This window comes from Rhinopithecus bieti, unplaced genomic scaffold, assembly GCF_001698545.2.
Source record: "Rhinopithecus bieti isolate Rb0 unplaced genomic scaffold, ASM169854v2 scaffold_6907, whole genome shotgun sequence".
Lineage (NCBI taxonomy): Eukaryota > Metazoa > Chordata > Mammalia > Primates > Cercopithecidae > Rhinopithecus > Rhinopithecus bieti.
In genome coordinates this window covers 3,550,858-3,570,169 of record NW_016805647.1, presented here as the reverse complement: position 1 = coordinate 3,570,169, position 19,312 = coordinate 3,550,858, and the positions used below count along the sequence as shown (strand labels likewise).

Below are 19,312 nucleotides of genomic sequence, written 5' to 3'. Positions count from 1 at the left end.
AAAAAAAAAAAAAAAAAAAAAAAAAATAACAGTGAAAACCTTTCTGCAGAGCTTCCCAGGAGCTGGCCTGGGCTTAGGCACCCTCTGCATGGTCTTGGGCAGATGTTTCTTACCTCTCGAGCCTTAGCTCGAGGTCCAAAATACTACGTGTACTGGGAAGGAGGTCCTGTCTCCCACTGATGGTCCACAAAGCTGTTTCAGGCATGCTGGACCCATTGTGGACTTTAATTACCGTTTGTTCAATGAATCCCACTGAATTCATGTAACAACCCTGGAGGAAGATACTATTATGCTATTTTATGCTGAGGCTCAGAAAGGAGAAGTGACTTGCCCAAGGTCATTCAGCTGAGAAGTCGCCGACTCAGGGTTGGACTCCAGGGGTCCAGATGCCTGTCTAGGACCCCTGATGGACACAGCCCCATTTTTGAGCCTGTGCTCTCAGTGAGAATCAGTTGGTGTCTCAACAAGACCCATCGTCAGCTGGGCAGGGTGTGCATATGTATGTGGAAACTGGGCTGGGCTGCTGGCTGGAACTCAAGCCACACCAACCCCTGTGCCCCTGTGTTTGGACCTGGCTGCAGCTGCTGCCATGGGGGAAGGGGACCTTGCCACTTGCCCTCCTGCATCAAGGGATTTTTTCTCCTTGGCCTGGCTGCCTGGGCAAAGGAGCTGGCTGTGGCATGACCATGTGGGCACCTGCCAGCCCCTCCCTTGTTGGGGTCTGGTCATTTAATGCCCTTCACATGACAGGCATGGGGTGGGCCCTGGGCTGGGGAGAGGGATTTGCACTCTCCTAATCCAGGGGCTGCAGCCCTCCCTCTGTCTTGGCCAGGGCCGTGGGAGAGGTTTGTCCTTGCCCCATGCCCAGCAGCCCCAGCTGAGATCCCTGGCACACGCCTAGTTCCTCTGCTTGGGGCCTTCCCCTGTCCTGCTTCTGTTCCCCACCCTCCTACTCTGTGAGCAGAATTAGGAGCTAGGGGGCAATGCTGGGGCATTCAGGACTGATGGAGGTACAGTGCTACATGGCATGTGGGACTGAAAGATGGGGGCGATGTCAGGGAGGTTTAGGGCGCATGTTGGGGCAGAGTTGGGGTAAGATGATTGGGGTGCAGAGCAGGAGTGTTTGGGGCTCATCCTGGGCCACCCCTTCCTGGAAAAATTTGGCTACAAGTCAGGGAGGCAAATGTGTGGGCCATCCCCCCTCCCCGCTAGGCAGTAAACACTGCCGTCGCCTGGGAGACGAGAAAACATCTTGGTCCCCCCACGGTTGTTTATACCAGGACTCCCTCTCCTTCTCTGGCCTGGTCTGGCCTCCCCACTCCTGAGCTGGGCGACCTGAGTTGAGGGTCCAGCCCCCTGTCATGGCAGGAGGCCCCAGCAGCAGGCCCACTGGCTCCCACCAGGGACTGAGCACTCACCACCTCCTGGGGGCCTGTCCCATTGGAGGCCCTAGGTCTTATCCTTCAGAAATATGCTCCCAGGCCTTGGCCTCCACGAGGGAGACCTGGGATTGCGCCCTGGATTTGCTCCAACCCACTGCCTGAATGCAGTCACTGGCCTCCCAGTAACCTCAGCTTCCCATGTTCAGTAGCAGGCAGGATCTAGATTAGAGCCTTTCAAACTGTTTTAAGTCATAGATCTGGTTCTTTGAATGACACCTGACACAGAAGCACAGTATATAAAACAGATCAAAGCAGGGCTGCTCTGGGTGGAGTCATGGGTTGGGGCCCAGAATTCTACCCACTCAGCCTATATGGCCCTGGCATATCAACCCAGAGCCTGTACATGGTCCTCCTTGCTCTAGAACACATTCCAGGTAACCCTGGAATTCCCTGGCCAAATACTTATGCCTACTTCCAGGGTCTGCACAGACCCTTCTCCAATTCATCCTCCCAGGGGCTGTCAGAGCAGCCCTATGCTCAAGGACGGCTGTTTGCAGTGGGTATAGCGAAAGCCTGGAAGAGCAGGCTGAGGCACCCCCAGGAGTGTACCCAAGGCCCTTCCTGGGGAGGGATGGGCCCAGTGTGGAAAGAGAATCTGAGGATCAGAGGGTAGCGAGGGCTGGCTCTCCCTTCCCTGCCAGATTCCAAGGAGTCCAAGAACTAAAATTCAAACCTAGATCACTGTGAAGGTATATGTATCAGGAAGGACAGAGCGTATTTTATTTAAAAGTTTGTTAACTTGATTGAAACTTTTAAATATTTAGACTTAAGGTATGTGAGTCCCCATTTATACTCTCTCCCCAGTCCTGCCAGAGTTAGGGGTGAGCTTGCATCAATCCTCCTTCCACCTACCCACCCACCTCTGCAGCAACCCCGAGACAGCCTTACCCAGAACTCTGAGGCTTCACAGGACAGTGTGGAAGTCCCATTCACTGAAGCTCAAGGCCCTGGTGACTATGTCTTTCTGTTCACTCCCCAGATACTGTCTGAGCATCAGCTGGGGCCAGGCCGGGGGTTGTGGAGGAGCCAGACTGGCCTTGCCCTAAAGGGATGGATCTCAGTGAGGAGTAAGTGGGTAGGAACACTCTCACTGGTAAAATAGTGTGACGACAGGCGCCTGAGGGGGCCCACAGGGGCCCTGGGATCCTAACCAGGGGCTAGAGAAGCTCTTCTATTCAAAGCCAATCATGGATTGATGGGGTGGAAGAGAGACAGCCCAAGGAGCGGGGGCAGCATAAAAGCCACCACGGTGGAAATGTACAGGGAATGGGGAAGTCGAGTGTGGCTGGTGCTTAGGGTGTGTGTACAGCCTCAACTGCTGGTCCAAGGAGCTTGGGTTTTCTATTTTAACAGTAAGAAGCTGTTGTAGGATTGTAAATGGGGTAGGGGCTGAGGAAGAGGCATCCAGACTGCAAGGTAAGTGGACTGGAGGTGGGGATGGGGGGCTGGAATTGTGGTGAGAGCCCCCAGTGAGAGGCTGGCTGGGGGGAAGGGGAATGGGGGTGAGTCCTGGGCTGGCCAGGAATAGGACTTGAGGGGCTAGGAAGAAAGAGGGGATCTTAGCTCTGCTTTCTGGGACCACATCTCCTTTCTACTCCTCCTTTGTTTTGTCTCAGTTTTTGTCTGCTTCTCCTGCTATTCCACTGCCCTAGGTCTCCAGGCTGGGGAGAGGGGCACTCACCCTAAACCCCCCTCCCCAAAGCAGGCCACTTCACACAAGTGGCCAGGCAAGAGGCCACAGGTGTATAAGAGGGTTTTCCCAGCTGGCTGGACCACTCATTCGTTCATTTATTCATTCACTCACTCAACATTTATTGAGAATCTACAATGCACCAGGCCCTGCACTAGGTTTTGGAGAGAAAGTAGGAACAAGATCAAGTACCTGCATTCATGGAGCTTACATTATGGGGGGCGGGAGGACCAGGAACTGTATATATTCCCGGTGTCTACCATCTGGCAGTCTGTGCCTGGGCTGGAGGCCTGGGAACAGGGACTCTTCCCATTACCTACTTATTTGTTCCAGCTGCCCTGTGTCAGCACTGACCTCTCTGGACAATGAGAGAGGAGAAGGGGTCCCATGCCCAGGATGCTGGCCCCAGGGAGCACCTGTCTCTGTAAGAACAGCCTGGGCCTCGGGGCCAGGACCTGGGCTCAGGCCTAGTTCTTCCTGCTCACCCCTGACTTTGAGCCCTTTACAAGGACCCGACTTTGACTTCTTTATCTGTGGGGTGGGATTTGGGGAGGTCCTGAGGAGGCGAGGGGACCAGAATACTCCAGTATTCTCCCTTGGTGGACAACTCCTTAGGCTATGATGGGAGGGGGCAGGGGGCTTGAGACTCAATATTATCATCATTACCCACACAAGATAGTAATAGTTGCTACCTACCGTGTAATTTATTCCGCACTATCTGTATGGTCGGTGCGTCTTCTCTCCCCATTTTCCGGATGAGGAAACTGAGTCTCAGTAAGGTGAAATGACTTACTTGAGGTCACACGTGAAACTACCTACTCCAAGAGCCCTTTAGGATGGTGCTGTGAGGGTGCTACCCGGCACCTGCCCCACCTGGGCACTCAGCCGCGAGAGTGGAAACCCAGCCCTATCGCCCCACCCCATGTCCCCTAGGGGGCTGGAACCATCCCGAGTCTGGGCACTGGGTTCTGCGACCCTGGCCAGAACGGTACCAGGGGCCGGATCAGACCAGGACTCAGCTCAAGGGCCTGGGCTCCTCTGGGTACTGGGGCGCGCAGTCCCCGCACTTGGCGTCGGTGGGTGGGCGAGGTCGGGGCGGCGACCCCCTCTCCGCCCCCGGCCTCGGGGACGCGGCGGCACCTTCACACTTTCCGCTTGGCCCGCTGCTCGCCTTTCAGGCCGCCGCGTTTTCAATTGTTAATTTGGAAACGGAAAAAGTAGCCGGCCGGGCGGGGGAGGCCGCGGGGAGGTAACCGGAGCCGCAGCGCCGCCCCCGCCCCTGCGGCTCTCTGGGCCTGGCGTTGGCAGAGCACCGCCCCTCCCAGGGACTTAGGAGCCCCGCCCACCTTCCCCGCCCCGGCATGCCCCGCCCCTTCCCTAAGCCCCGCCCCGCCGAGGCGGGCCGGGGCACCCGGGAGTGCCGAGCAGGGGCTCCCCTGCTGAGGAGAAGGGGCCCGGGGCGGGGAAGTGGGCAGAAGGCTGTGCTGGGGGAGGAGTCCCCCAGGAGCCCTCCCCACAGGAACCCGTACCTCTCCCGAGAAGCCGCGCCGGGTGTCTGCTTCCCGTGTCCCTGCCTGAACCCAAGCCTTTCTGCAACCCCTCTGCGGGTTCACCCGGGGGAGACCCCTGCCTCCAGACTGCCGGACCGGGGATCATTGGTCTCATTAGAAAGTCGAAGAAACTGAGTCCCGAGAGGGACAGTTAACTTGCTCAAGGTCACACAGCCAAGGCAGAGCTGAGCTGAATTCAAGCCCATTCTTTTGACGGAGATACTTGTAGGGACTGTCTGCCTCACGTAGAAGAGGAGGGGGCATCAGGACCAGAGATACAATTTGTCCCTTCTCCCTATATCCAGCACCGTTTCTGTGGTTAGTAAGTTACTGGAAGTTCTGCTTTGGTCCTCCCTGACCCCTCGTTGCTATCATTATTCAATTATGGGAGGGTTTTGGAGGTAGAAGGAGGTCCTCTAAACTTTCCATGTAAATGAAATGTAAAAGACCCTCTTCTGGAGACTTCCAGAACATGGAAGTCCCTGTGGACTGGCAGCTTCAGGAGCCGTCCACGGCCTTACTTCCCATTAGGGAAGCTGGAATTGCCAGTCCCAGATGGATCAGCAAAAAATAGGACCCTGAGAGACTCCCACCCAATCCCTTCCTCCCACTGAGGAATAAGCTGAGACTCAGACACAGTTTGCCAAGTCTTCAGCTGACTGGTGGCGGAGTCAGGAGAGAGAACCCACCGACCCAGCTTTCTAGCTCTGTCCATGCCCTTCTGCTTCTCCGTCTGCTGCACCCAATCCTGACACCTCTCTCAGAGCCACCACACAGGATCCTGCTCCATCAGCTGGGCCTGCAGGCTGGGCAGCCTTTCTTTTTACAGGCGGAGGAGACTAAGAAGAGTATCTGCAGATGTCCTCCCAGCTTCCAGTTAAAGAACCTCCCAACCACCCTTCCACCTTAGCTGTGGGACAGGCCCAGAGAAGCTGTGCTCCTGGCCTCGAGTCACACAGCAAGCCTTTTCCAGCTTGCAAAGCCCGCTGGATTCAGTCTGGCTGGTCCTGGATTTGGGGTTCCCACTGGGAGCATGGCTTTCAGGGCAGCTGTAACCAGATGCCCCAGGTGTGGCCTGTGAGTTTGCATGCTGCTTTGCTTATTAGTAACAAAGGCATTGAAACCCCTCTTCCTCATTGTGTCCCCAAACCACCCACTGGGTGGGGTCCTCAATGGCTGAGTCCACAGAACTTCTGGGCTGGGCTCAGTCTTGGCACCTGAGCTCCCCAGGGGACTCTGCCCTCTGGAGTGCTCCTCTTTGACCCTGTCAGCTTTTGGTGCTCTCTCTGCCCTGGAAGTACTGAGAAACCAGTGGCAGGGACTAACTCTTTCCCTTGATTTGGACTCTTCCCTCCCTCTCCCTCCTCCAATATAGTGCACAGGTTCTGCTGACTCAGAGGACAGAAGGCTCCTTAGAGGTTACCCTGATCCCTGCTAGGTTCAAGTAGCTGGAAAACTGGGCAATGCTTGAACCCAGTGCCACAAGGTCACATGCAGCAGGAAGGGCAGGCGCAGGTCCCATCCTGGCCCCAGGATGAGGGAATTTTTGAGGCGGGAGTGAGGGGCAGGTGTCTGAGTCCTTCTGCAGAAAGAGGAGAAATCCAAAGAATATTGCCTTAGGAATCAGGAAATCTGGGTGCCAGGCCCAACTCTGTCTCTGATCTACTGTATGATCACAGGTAAGCCAGGCCCCTCTCTGGGACTCAGTTTCCCCATCTATAAATGAGAAGGTTAGTTAATCTCTAAGGGACCTTTCAGTGCCCAGATATAGCCAGTACTGGGTCATGTCTTGCCACCTCCGCTTCCCCTCATACAAGTCACCATCATTGGCTGGTAGTGGCTCATGCCTGTAATCCCAGCACTTTGGGAGATGGAGGCAGGAGTATCACTTGAGCCCAGGAGTTCAAGACCAGCCGGGCAACATAGGGAGACCCCGTCTCTACAAAAAATAAATATAAATTAGTCGGGCATGGTGGCACCCACCTGTGGCCCCAGCTACTCAGGGGGCTGAGGCTGGAGGGTTGCTTGAGTCCAGGAGGTTGAGGCTGCAGTGAACCGTGATTGCACCACTGTACTCCAGCCTGGGTAACAAAGTGAGACCCTGTCTGAAAAAACAAAAACAAAACAAAACAAAAAACACACAGGGTGAAGTGGCATGTGCCTGTAGTCCCAGCTACTCAGGCGGCTAAGGTGGGAGGATCATTTGAGTCCAGGAGTTCTGGGCTATGGTGAGCTATGCCAATTATGTGTCCGCACTAAGTTTGGCATCAATATGGTGACCTGGGAGCAGAGGGCCATTAGGTTGTCTAGGGAGGGGTGAACTGGCCCAGGTCAGAAATGGAGCAGGTCAAAACTCCCGGGAGTTTTGACCAGTAGTGGGATCGCACCTGTGAATAGCCACTACACTCCAGCCTGGGCAACATAACAAGACTCCATCTCTTAAAAATAAAAACAAACAAACAAACAAAAAGTCACTGGCATCTCGTGCCAGGATTATACTTTCCAACTCACAATAGGGCAGACGTCATTGCTCCCTCCTCCCCGCTCCCCCACCATAGTCTATTCATTCAGCAGCCTGTGTGATCTTTTTAAACATAAGGCAGATTGAGCTACTCCCTGCTCAGAACTCCCCATCTCACTCAGAGTGAAAGCCAAGATCCTCACCACAGCCAGTAGATGGTCTGCTTACCACCTCCCCTGCCTCTCTGCCCTCACCCCCCACCACTCTCCCCTTGCTCACTCCACTCTGGGACCACTCCTTTCCTGGTGGTTCTGGAACACAGCAGGCACCCTTCTGGCTCAGGTGTCTTGGATTTGCTTTTCCCTCTGGAGGTGGATTGGGGGTTAAGGGAGCCTGAGGTGGGGGCTCTGACCTAACCCTACCAGTCTGAGCTCATACTCAGACACAGCATGAGTAAAGGTGGGGAGGGGAAAAGAGCCCATTTGCCGTTGTCAGGGACAGAGCTATGATAATGCAATGCCAAGTGTCAGGTTGGGCACCAGCCGGTGAAGAGCAAGTTGGCCTGGTGGGTGGGGCTTTCCTTGCAATCAAGCTAAGGGGTTTGGGCCTGGGCCCACAAGTCGGTGGATTTCACACTTTTTAAAAAAGCAGCAAAGCTCTTTGTTCACATGAAATTTTACGCCAAAGTCAGCATGTAAAACTGAGCCACCCGAATCTGCATGGAGCTGCTCAGTGGAACCGAGGGAAGGTTTCCACTGGCCATCTTGCTTGAGTTTCTCAAATCCCAGCTGCCTAAATTCCACCCCATGGTTCCCCATCCTTTCAATGGCATCCTGCTTGGGAGGGCCCACGCCTCCCTGTTTGAGAAGTCAGCTCTGCCTGGCCAGTCCCCACAGACGGATGCCCCTGTGTCCTCTTTGTTCCACTCTGGCTCTTGTCAACACATTGCTCAGCCCACTGACCTGGTACAACAGGTAGGCTGGCTGGCACGGCAGAAGGAAGCAGACAGAACAAGTCAGAAGGTTTGCGGCTGGTCCAGGTGGGAGAGGAGGAAGCTATTCCTCATCAAACACCTTGTCTAGAAGACACTGTCTTTCATGTCCCATGGGACAGAGACTTTTCAAGCTGTCTCAATAAAAACTGGCTTCTGTACTATCACATTTGGGATTAAGAAAAAGAAAAATTGACTTCTGGAGGTAGAGGACAAATATGGTAAGGAAAGAGAAGAATTCTGAGAGGCTTCAAGGCGGAAAAGCACATTTTGGAATCATGGGATAAGAGAGCAGGGGGATGAGGTTCCAGCGTAGTGCAGTCTCGTGGCCCATCTCTCTCCTCTGCCAACTTTCCTCTGTGGTTCTTAGTTCCATTCCTGCGAAAGACAATCCGACTGGCTCAGCCCAACCTGTGGGTGGGCCCTTCTTGGGTCAGTCTCCAGCTCTCCATGAATCTGTGGTGGCCAGGAGAGTGCCGTGGAGCCAACCACAGGGCTGTCATGTGTCACTCAGCAGTCTGGGTGCCACAAAGGGGCCAGCTGAGAGGGCTGAGGGGTGCTGGAATCCAGCCTGTGCCCAGGGGTGGGGCAGCCCAGAGGAACGGATGCCTGTTCTAATGGGTCCATCTAGAGGGGTCAAGTTTTTATAACTTGTCAGGCTAACAGGAATGCTTTTTTTCTAATCCATCCTCCAAGAGGGGGCATTTTTTTCATAGTTTGTTCTATGTGCTGGCGGCTGCTGTCCCTCCAGGGACAGCCTCAGAGAAACTGAGCTGAGGGCCAACTCTCTCCTTTCTACCCCACTGCTGGAGAGTCATAAGGCAGAAGGGACTTTGACCATTACTGAGTAGTGCTCCACCTACATGTTGCAGACAGGGAAACTGAGGCTCCATCAGGACCCCATTGCAATCTCTAAGCCCCAGCGCAAGCCTCTGGCCCAGAGAAGCAGCCGCGGCAGTGGCGGCGGCCCTGGTGTGGGGCCCTGGGTCACGTGCTCTTGCTCCCTTTGCCATATTTAGAATCGCTGGATCAGGGGAAACTTCTCCTCCCAGCCCCTGAGGATTCTTGGAAAGAGCCTCGCTCTCAGGCCTGGCTTACTGCCCCTCCCCTTATTCCCCTGCAGGAGAAAGTAAGTGCCTGCTCTCCCTAGAAGAGTCTGGGGCTCTCTAGGCTGCACCCCCTTGTCAGGAAGTGCCTGTCAAGTCTAGCTTAAGTCCCTTCTTCAGTATCAGCTCTGGTTTGGGGTTTAAGGAACCCCTTTCTTCCAGAAGGTGGTGGCGGCCATAGCTTCTGCCCTCTAGGGACCTTGGCTGAATGAGGACAGACTGGCCTCAGGGTCCCCCAGCTGAGGGAAGACAGAGCCCTGCCTTTGGCTGTGGTCTGGGGGGCAAGCAAAGAGTCACACGCTCCCCAGGCCAGATGCACAAATCATGTGAACTTGGTAGTTGGAGATCAGTCTGGAAAAATAGCAAGACTTGTCTCTACTAAAAAAATCAAAAAAAATTAGCCAGATGTGGTGGCCCAGCTACTCAGGAGGCTGAGGCAGGTGGATCTCTTGAGCCTGGGAGAGTGATACTGCAGTGAGCTATGGTTGCAGCACTGCATTCCAACATGGGCAAAAGAGCAAGACCCTGTCTCAAATGAAAACAAATCAGGGAAACTGCTCGTTGCTGTGCAGTCCCCAGACACTGGCAGGGCCCAGTCTGGAAGGGACACTGAAAAGACGAGAGAAGGAAGGAGGCTCTGGAGGAAGGAGGGAGCAAGGCCTGGATCTGTATTTACCTTGGCCTTGGTATATAGTTGGGGGTGGGGAGGGGTCCTCTTCTCACACAGGCTGCTTCCTACTGGATAATCAAGCCTTAAAAGCAAACAGCAACACAAAACATAAATAAAACCCTGAAATGCATGTGTTGAGAGCCTGTGATGTTCCAGGTCTGTAGAGTCATCCTCGTTGCTGAGGATAATGGTCCTGTGCTCCCATGGGACTCCTCTCCAGGCCTGGTCTTTTCTCCCACCTTCCTCTCCCAGTTCCATACCTCCTCCATCTCTTCAGACCCCCCACCCCACCCTCCTACCCACTTCTGAGAGTTGGGCCTTGCCTCTTCTTCCCAGAGCAGCCCCCAGTGAGTAGGGGCTGTTGGCCTCCTCCCTTCCCACAGCCTCCTCCCGCCTACATGCCTGCCTGTCCCTGTGGAAGCTGGAGGGGTCCTTCCTGCTCTACACCAGCTCCTCCCTGGCTGTGGATCCCAGCCTCTCAACTTCCCTGGGGACTTCATTCCATTGATCACTCCCTCTGTCTCCCTGCATCTTCAACTTCTCCTTCTTGATCTCCTGGCTCCTTCTACCCTGGCTCTCTCATCTTAAAAGAAAAGAAAGATTCCCTGTGCCCTGCACCCTTCTCCAGCTACAATCTCTGATCTCTTCTTTGCAGTCAAACATCTTCAAATAGTTAAACCTACACTCACTGTCTCTACCTCCTCACCGCCCCTCCCCTTCCTCACTTTATCTGGGCCTGTTCTAGTCTTCCTCTCCTTCTGAGAGAAGGCTGCCCTTGCCAAGGAACCCAGTGACCAATGTGTCACCAAATCCAGGGGACATTTTTCACGCCTTATCTCACTTGACCTCTTGGCAGCACTTGACATTGTTGTCCACTCGTGCTTTGAAATGTGTTCTTCACATGGCCTCTCTGACACTTCTCTCTTCTGCTTTCCCTCCCAGTTCTCTGGCTATCCCTCCCGGTCTGCGTAGAGGGCCTCTGTTCCTGCTGCACCGCTGGGGCTCCATTGGGTCCTCCTCTAACTTTGCCACATGCTCTCTGGACTGTCTCAGCTGCTCCCGTGACCTCAGTCACCACCTCTCCCCTGATGTCCCCCAGTGCATTTTCAGCCGGGTCTCTCTCTTCACATCCATGGAGTGTTTGCCCAGTGCCCATAGCCCTCTCTCTCTCAACATGTCCGGCACCCGACACTTGCTTCTCCACCAGAGTCTCCCCCGTCCCATGAAGGCACTCATGGCACCTTCATCCATCCAATGCCCAAACCAGAAATAGAGGTTATTCTCCTTCATAGTTCCTGTTTCCAGTTAATCACTAAGCCCTATTCCTGCAGTATTGTCCAATCCATCCACCTCTCTTCCCTGCTGCCACCACCCCGGGCCAGGCCACAGTCATCTCTCGTCTGAGCTATTGTGGAGCCTTCTTGGTCTTTCTGCTGGGTCTTATCTCCTTTGATCTATTCTGTGTAGTCCCCTGAGTGGTCCTGAGATGCAAATAGGACTGTGTTATTTCCTCTCGTAGAACTCCACAATTGTCCAGGTGTGGTGGCTCACGCCTGTAATCCCAGCACTTTGGGAGGCCGAGGCAGGTGGATCACTGGAGGTCAGGAGTTTGAGACCAGCCTGGCCAACGTGGTGAAACCCCGTCTCTACTAAAAATACAAAACTTAGCTGGGCATGGTGGTGGGTGCCTGTAATCCCAGCTACTCAGGAGGCTGAGGCACAAGAATCTCTTGAATCCAGGAGGCGGAGGTTGCAGTGAGCCAACACCATTGCACTCCAGCCTGGGTGACAGAGCAAGACTCCCTCTCAAAAAAAAAAAATAAGAACTCCACAATGACTCCCCATTGCCTTTGGGATCATGTTCACAGTGCCTGCGAGTGCCACTCAAGGCCCCTGGATCTGGCCCTCTCTGGTTTTTCCACTGCCCACTTCACTTTAGGCCACGTCATCCAGAGCTGCTGGCCATTCTGGGCTCTGCCTCGACGGCCACATTCCCACTGCTTGCACATCCTGCTTCCTCTGCCTGGGGCAGCCCCACCCCTGTCCAGTTACCTCCTCCAAGAAGTCTTCACTGATCCCTCCACTTTGGTTGTGTGGAAGCCTTCTTGGGACTCTCCTCAACCCCTTGAGTACACTGTCATGGCCTCGTCCATCCCGTCACCCGTGTGTTATGTTCTGTGTTGTTAATTTCTTGGGACCTGGATTATTCATTTCTGGTTTTACAATAAACCTGGCTGAATATAGGTGATAATTAATGTGTCTGAAGTGAATGTAGCCCAGAGGGATCAGGTGACAACCTCTTTTCTGCTGTGAGATGCCCTGCCATCTCCCCTACCCCCATCATATCCCCATCTCTCTGGCCTGGCCTCCCAGCAGCTGTCCTTCCAGGGACATGTTGGACATGTTGAGAGAGAGAGACAGAGAGAGAGAGAGAGCTGTGGACACTGGGCAAACGCCCAGTGGGTATGAAGAGAGAGACCTGAGCTTGATCCAGGGACATCTCCAGAGAATCTGGAGCTAAACTGATGGCCGATCCTCTCCACCCCACTGCTGGAGAGTTACCAAGCTGTAGGGACCTTAACCATCATTGAGTTGTCCCCGATCTTTTGTGTGTGTTTCAGAGAGGGAAACTGAGGCCCAGAGCATTAGCAGGGCCCGGTGGTCCAGGTGGTCTTGGGCTCAGGTCCTGCTCTTATGACTTTGGACAAGTTAATATACCTTTCTTTTCTCATTTGAATAACAGCTTTATTGAGATATAATTCATACACTGTAAAGTTCCTCTTTTTAAAGTATTCGATTCAGAGGATTTTAGTACATTCACAGAGCTCTGCAGTCACCATAGTATATGCCTCTGAGCCGCCCTCTCCTTATCGGGGTGATTATGGTACGGTTCCATGGGGTTATCGTGAGAACTGATTAAGAGCATGCATGTAGAGGGCTTGGCACAGTACCTGGCCAATAGGAAGCCTTTGGCCAGCAGGAGCAGTTATGGTTATTACTTCAGGGCACAGCACGAGAGCCACCTCCCCGGCAGAGCTTTCCTCCTCCTCCTGCCCTGTGGCCGCTTCTGGACAGTGACTTGAGGAGGTATAAATGGGGAGAAGGCGGTGATTGCAGTTCTTTAAAAAGCCCTGAGCTGGCTAATAATTGAGTCAGCTGCAATTGCTCCCATCAGCTAAGCCAGTGATTCTCAAAGTGTGGTCCCCATAGTAGCAGCAACGGTATCACCAGGGACCTTTGTAGAAATGCAAATTTTCCACTTCAAACTTACTGAATCAGACACTGTAAGAATAGGTCCCAGAAATCAGTATTGTAACAAGCCCTCCAGGCAACTCTGACATCCACCGTAGTTTGAAAACCACAAATCTAAGCAAACCATTCACTTTTTCATGTCTATCCTCTTCCTCCCTCCTGAACGAGTGGGCTAGTCATGGGATGGGGAGATGGGGGATATGGAGAGGAAAGGTTGTATAAGCCTTGTGATCAGCCCAGCTGGGGAGAGCCAGCCAGCCAACACCCGCCTGTCCCATTCTGCCTCCTGGGCTGGGCAACGGAGAAAGAACATGGGCCACAAATTGCAGTCAGACATGATAGGCAAAGATGTCCTAGAAAGTGGCCTCTAGTCTGGCCTGTCTGATGGGGAGATTAGAGAGTGCTGAGGCCAGCCAGCACCCATGTTTCATCTATATTTGTATAGATGGAGAAACTGAGGTCCCAGGGGGCGCCAGAGAGAATCCTTAGATAGTCCTTTGTTGGATGAATGAAGCCACACCCTAGTTGTGGCAGGCATGAAATCCCAGCTAAGGGGCTCCTTCACCTTGTCTCCTCTACCCCTGACCTCCAGATACTGATCTCTCTTCTGCTGTCCCTGTGTGAGGAACCCCCTCCAGGAAGCCCAAGGCAGCTTGAGGGTCAGCCTGAGCTGCAGCTCTGCCACAGATCCACTGTGTGATCCTGAACAAGCCTGTCCCTCCCTGAGTCCTATTTCCTCATCTGGAAGATACGGATAATTATTCAGGTGCCTGGAACACAGGATCTTTTCTTTTTTTGCGAGACAGAGTCTGGCTCTGTCCCCCAAACTGGAATGCAGTGGCGAGATCACAGCTCACTGTAGCCTCAACCTCCCTGGCTCAAGCGATCCTCCCACCTCAGCCTCCTGAGTAGCTGGGACCACAGGTGCACACCCCCATGCCCGGCTAATTTTTGTTTTGATTTTTTTTGTAGAGACAGCATTTCACAATGTTGCCCAGGCTAGTCTTGATCTCCTGGACTCAAACAATCCTCCCACCTTGGCCTCCCAAATGTTGGGATTATAGGCGTGAGCCACCACGCCTCTTCCCAGGGTGTTTTCTATTAGTCCAAGTACATCCCTTCAAATGTAATGAGAATATCAAGGGTATAGAAACTCTTAGCCAGTGGGTTAAAGCAGGGAGAAGTGAAGTTCGGGGGTTTTTTAAGCAGGGTCTGCCAAATGGAGATGGTCAAGATCAGAGGTGTGCCTTTTTAGGAAAGACATGGGGCAGCCAGAGGAGTCAGGGATGGATGTGCTTTGGGGACCTCTTCAGTGGGTGCAAACTGGAGGCTTTGGCTTGGTGACACAGTGTTTTGATGTTTGGTTACAGTGAACTCCTGCTATTCATTTACTTAGTCTTTCAATAGTGCTGTGAAATCAGTCAATCAATCAGTCAGTCAGAATAAGGGGCAAGAGAGTGGAGATGAGGCCATTCTTTCAGAGAGGGAATGGCTGGGGAGGCCCCTCCAAGGAAGTGGCATTGGAACAGACCTGGGTAAGGCAGAGGAAACAGTAAAGCAGGTTCAAAGCCTGGAGGTGGAAATATGTTAGGTGTGTTCCAGGACTGGCAAGGAAGCCAGAATAAGTGGGGTGCAGTAAGCCAGCGGGAGAGTGCAGAAGGTCAAATTTGGAGGCGGGAGTGGAGGCACAGACCTCGCAGCGCCTTGCTGGCAGTGCCAAGGAGTTGGACTCTCCCTCTCTAAGTGCGATGCGTGAAGTCTGAGGAGAGTTTTGTGGAGAGCGATGGTTTCCAGCTGTGCATTGTGGGAAGATGACTCTGGCTGCTTTGAAGAGAGTGGTCACATTCAGGCGTAGTGGAGGCAGGGAGGCCAGGTAGGTGCCAGATGGTGGCGGCTTGGTTGGGATGGTGCGACCTGGCCTGCCCAGGGATAGATTCTGAAGGTAGAGCCAGTAGAATTTGCTCAGAAGGGGATGTGCAGGGGGAGGGAAAGGAAGAATCAAGGAGCCTGAGCCCTGGAGGAGCCCCGGTGGCGTTACTGAGATGGGAAGGCAGGAGGTGAGGAGGACTTGAGGACAAATTGAGAACTGGTGTTTGGAAGTGTTGGGTTTGAGAGGCCACCAGACATCCAAGAAGAGTCACTGAGCAGGTATTTATTTGGACACACCAGCTGGACACCTGGGAGAGGCTGCCACATCCTCACACCTGCTGAATGGCAGAGGCGACTGTGGTCAAGGGGTGGGGAAGGATCCAAAGTGGGCTTTTCCTGTTTGTATTGTTAAGAAAATGCATTTTAATTTTTTTTTCTTTTTTCTTTTTTTGAGACGAAGTCTAGCTCTTGTCGCCCAGACTGGAGTGCAATGGCGCCATCTCGGCTCACTGCAACCTCTGCCTCCCGGATTCAAGCGATTCTCCTCCCTCAGCCTCCAGAGTAGCTGGGATTATAGGCACCTGCCATTACGCTTGGCTAATTTTTGTATTTTTAGTAGAGACGGGGTTTCACGATGTTGGCCAGGCTGGTCTGTAACTCTTGACCTCAGGCTCTCCACCCACCTCGGCCTCCGAAAGTGCTGGGATTACAGGCATGAACCACCACGCCTGGCCTGCATTTTAAATTTTATATTAGTTTGCTATTACCCAAACAACCCATGTTTGTTCTAAAAAAAAATTAGGAAATACAGGCTGGGTGAGTGGCTCACACTGCCAGCTCTGGGAGGCAGAAGCAGGAGGATCACTTGAGCCCAGGAGTTTGAGACCAGCCTGGGCAACATAGTTCAACCCCATCTCCACAAAAAATTAAAAAATTAGCGGGGTGTGGTGTCATGTGCCTGTGGTCTCAGCTACTCAGGAGGCTGAGGTAGGAGGATGGCTTGTACTCAGGAGGTCAAGGCTGCAGTGAGTCGTGATCATGCTACTGCACTCCAGCTTGGGTGACAGAGTGAGACCTTGTCTCAAAAAAAAGAAAAAAAGAAAAGAAAAGAAAAGAAAATGCAGATAAGCAGAAAACAAAACAAAAGCCAAATCACTTAATTTTACCACCTATAGATAGCCTTGCTGACTCTGGGTATGTGTATAAAAACCATCTCTATTTCAAACATTGGGATCACATTGCCATTAAGGTTTTATAATCTGCTTTTTTTTACAATTGTGAAGCGGAAATTTTATAGATGTGTAACTACTGACATGGCAAGAAAAGTGTTAATGATGGCTGGGCGCGGTGGATCACATCTGTAATCCCAGCACTTTGGGAGGCTGAGGCAGGCAGATCATGAGGTCAGGAGATCAAGCCCATTCTGTCCAACATGGTGAAACCCCATCTCTACTAAAAATACAAAAATTAGCTGGGGACGGTGGCATGCGCCTGCAGCCCCAGCTACTCAGGAGGCTGAGGCAGCAGACTCGCTTGAACCGGGTAGGTGGAGGTTGCAGTGAGCCGAGATGGTGCTACTGCACTCCAGCCTGGCAACAGAGTGAGACTCCATCTCAAAAAAAAAAAAAAAAAAAAAAAAGGAAAAAAATAAAAGAAAACAAAAGCGTTAATGAAACACTTAGGAAGAAGGCCCCAGAGTGGCCCACTGCTGCCTGAGTTTCTGAGGTCAGCTGAGAAACAGGACTGGAGGGTGTCTATCAAGGCCAGGGTAAAGGCTTATAAAGTCCTGGCTGCGGCCATTCCCTGAGGAGGGGGCTGCATGAGATGACCTCATGGAGGGCCCTTCTGGTCCCAAACCCTGCTTCAGCTGCAGTCCCGATGCAGGTGCATGTGGCCGCTGCCTTTTTTGTGATTAATTATTGAACACGAGGAGCTGGTGCTCTTCTCTTCTGTTCTCCAGTGCCCCATGTTTTTGCTGACTCAGCTCTGGTCTGGAACTGGCCAAGGAATAAGCTCTTCTCAAACTCATTCACTCAAAACAATTTACCAGCATCTGCCACCTACCTTCTCAAACCAGGGGCATTTGCTGGGATACACTTGCCCCCCAAAATGGTCAGGAGCCCCTGTCCAGGAGGTGTAAGTGAGCCATAGCCTCCACTTCATAGATAAGGAGATGGCTCGGAGAAGGCAGGTGACACTCCCAAAACCACACACACAAGCAGGACTGGGATCCAAACTCAGATCTCTCTGACCTTGAGCTGCTGTCCTTAAGGTCACCATGAAACATGAATATAACTAAAGCCACATAGAAAGTGACTTGGGCCATACACAGGGAGGCAAGCATTGGGAGTTGGCAGTTCTGAAGTGGGGATAGTGGGGTGCAGGAATCAGAGGCTCTGCAGAGCATGTAGCATTTGTGTTCCTGTAGGCATAGAGGGTGAGCAGAGTCTCGCAGGCACAGACATGAGGTGTTCTGCGTAGCATGCACCGTGCCAGTGCATGCACGGTGCAGAGGTTGGGAGACTGGGGACGTCTGGGATGGCTGGCGGGTCAGTACACAGAAATGTATATCCAGAGAAGCTCATTCCCTCTGGAGTCTCCTCCTCCTCCATGTTCAGCACACCCCTATCCCAAAGAGGGGTGCTCCTGGAGGCCACCTCATTTGCCTTTGCTGTGTCTGCAGCCTGTGACCTCTCACCCTGCTCTCCTTCACCCATCCACATACCGCCAAGGCCACCAGCTCCTCTCCTCATGCCCTTTGTCCTCTTCCCATCCACTGGGAAGTTGGGAACCCTGGCTGTAATCTCGGCTGTGTCCTGGGCACACTGGGTGACAAAGGGTGAGTCCTTCTTCCTCTTCAGGCCCGTTTCCTCGTGGTGCAGTGAGAGATGAGGGAAGTATTAGATGTGCTAAAGTCTAAAGTTCCTTCCATTTCTAAGCATCTGGTTCTGGGCCACTCTGTAGTTTCACACTGTCTGCAGGGGAGTTCCTGGCCTCGATGGCCAGCTCCACACTGCCCAATTCCCCTCTCTACATCCTCTCCTCCCTGCATCCTTCCTTCTCTACCTGTTCTCCATGATCCTCTTTCCTTTTCTTGCTATCTTGTTACTTAATTCCACGAAGGCAGGGGCAGTTGTTCCAATTCTGCAGATGAGGCCAGGCTCCTGCCACTTTGGAGTGCCTAAGAAAGAAGGTCCCTCCTTCATCTGCTGACCTTCCCTGAGCCCTGGGCTGACCTCTGGAGCACTTCTCCCAAGACATCTTAAAACCAAGCTGGGGCTGAGGCCACCACTTGTGGGTGGCTAGACCTGGAGGAACCTTGAGTCAGTCTATTTCCACTGCCAGCCCAGACAGACCCGCTACTCACAGATGAGTGACTACCTCTCTGAGCTGCAGCCTGCAGTAGGGGGCAATTAAGACAGTTGTGAGGTCCAGTAGCTTGGGGCTTGGGGGCTGTTGCCTTTGGTGCCCAGCACAGAGCTGTAACTCCAGGGAATTCTGATTCTGAATGCCACATAATTCTCTGAAAATAATGCTCTCCTCTCTTGGCTCTGTAACCCCCTGCCAGGGGCACCCTTGGCCCCCCTGTCCCTCCAACAATCTAACCTTCTCCTTCATGCTGCAATTGTAGATTTTTGCTGGTCTTCAGTTGCCTGGTGCTGTCTGTGCTGTCCACTATTCAGGAGCACCAGGAACTTGCCAACGAGTGTCTCCTCATCTTGGTAAGTGCTGGGAGTCCAGGACTGAGGGGGGCTGTGTGAGGTAGCACCTCTGGGCTGAGGGCTGAAGGTGGAAAGAGGCTTCTCATACCATGGCTCAGAGAGCAGCTTGCTGTGCTGTGTTCCCTCAGCTGTGGCTGCCCCTCTCTGGGCATCATCCCCACTTTATAACAAGTGTTGGGGGACCTCCTGCCTCTATGCAAGGGCTTATGATGGGTCCAGAATAGAAGTGAGTAGGTTCCACCCCTTCTCAGGACAAAATCTGCAAACTCCACGTGTGGTGGATTTTAGTTCAGTTTTTGCCTAAACACAAAACACCAAACGGAAGCCCCACAGAAGGAGACAGCTGACAGCCAGCCACCCTTTTGTCACCCGGTCAGAGTTAGGGAGTCTGAGACAGCTGGGACAGGGAGGGCATGTTGAGGAGCAGAAAAATCCGATCAGCTCATGGGGGCCGGAAGGGGAGGACACGCTCGGGCTTTTAGTCTTCTTGCAGGAAGCGGAGGGGGTCTCCTGCTCTCCGGAATCCTCAAGTCCAGGAAACTCCAGGAGAGGGGTCTGA

The 19,312-nt window shown here is 53.1% G+C and overlaps 1 protein-coding gene across 1 annotated transcript in view; it reads left to right on the top strand.

Annotated features, from left to right (window-relative positions):
• KCNQ4 (potassium voltage-gated channel subfamily Q member 4) overlaps nucleotides 1-19,312 on the top strand; it is a 56,549-nt gene that overhangs the window by 14,562 nt on the left and 22,675 nt on the right. The window contains exon 2 of the mRNA XM_017873270.1: nucleotides 18,663-18,753. The gene's annotated coding sequence lies outside the window, so the exon portion shown is untranslated. The remainder of the gene's footprint in view (nucleotides 1-18,662; nucleotides 18,754-19,312) is intronic.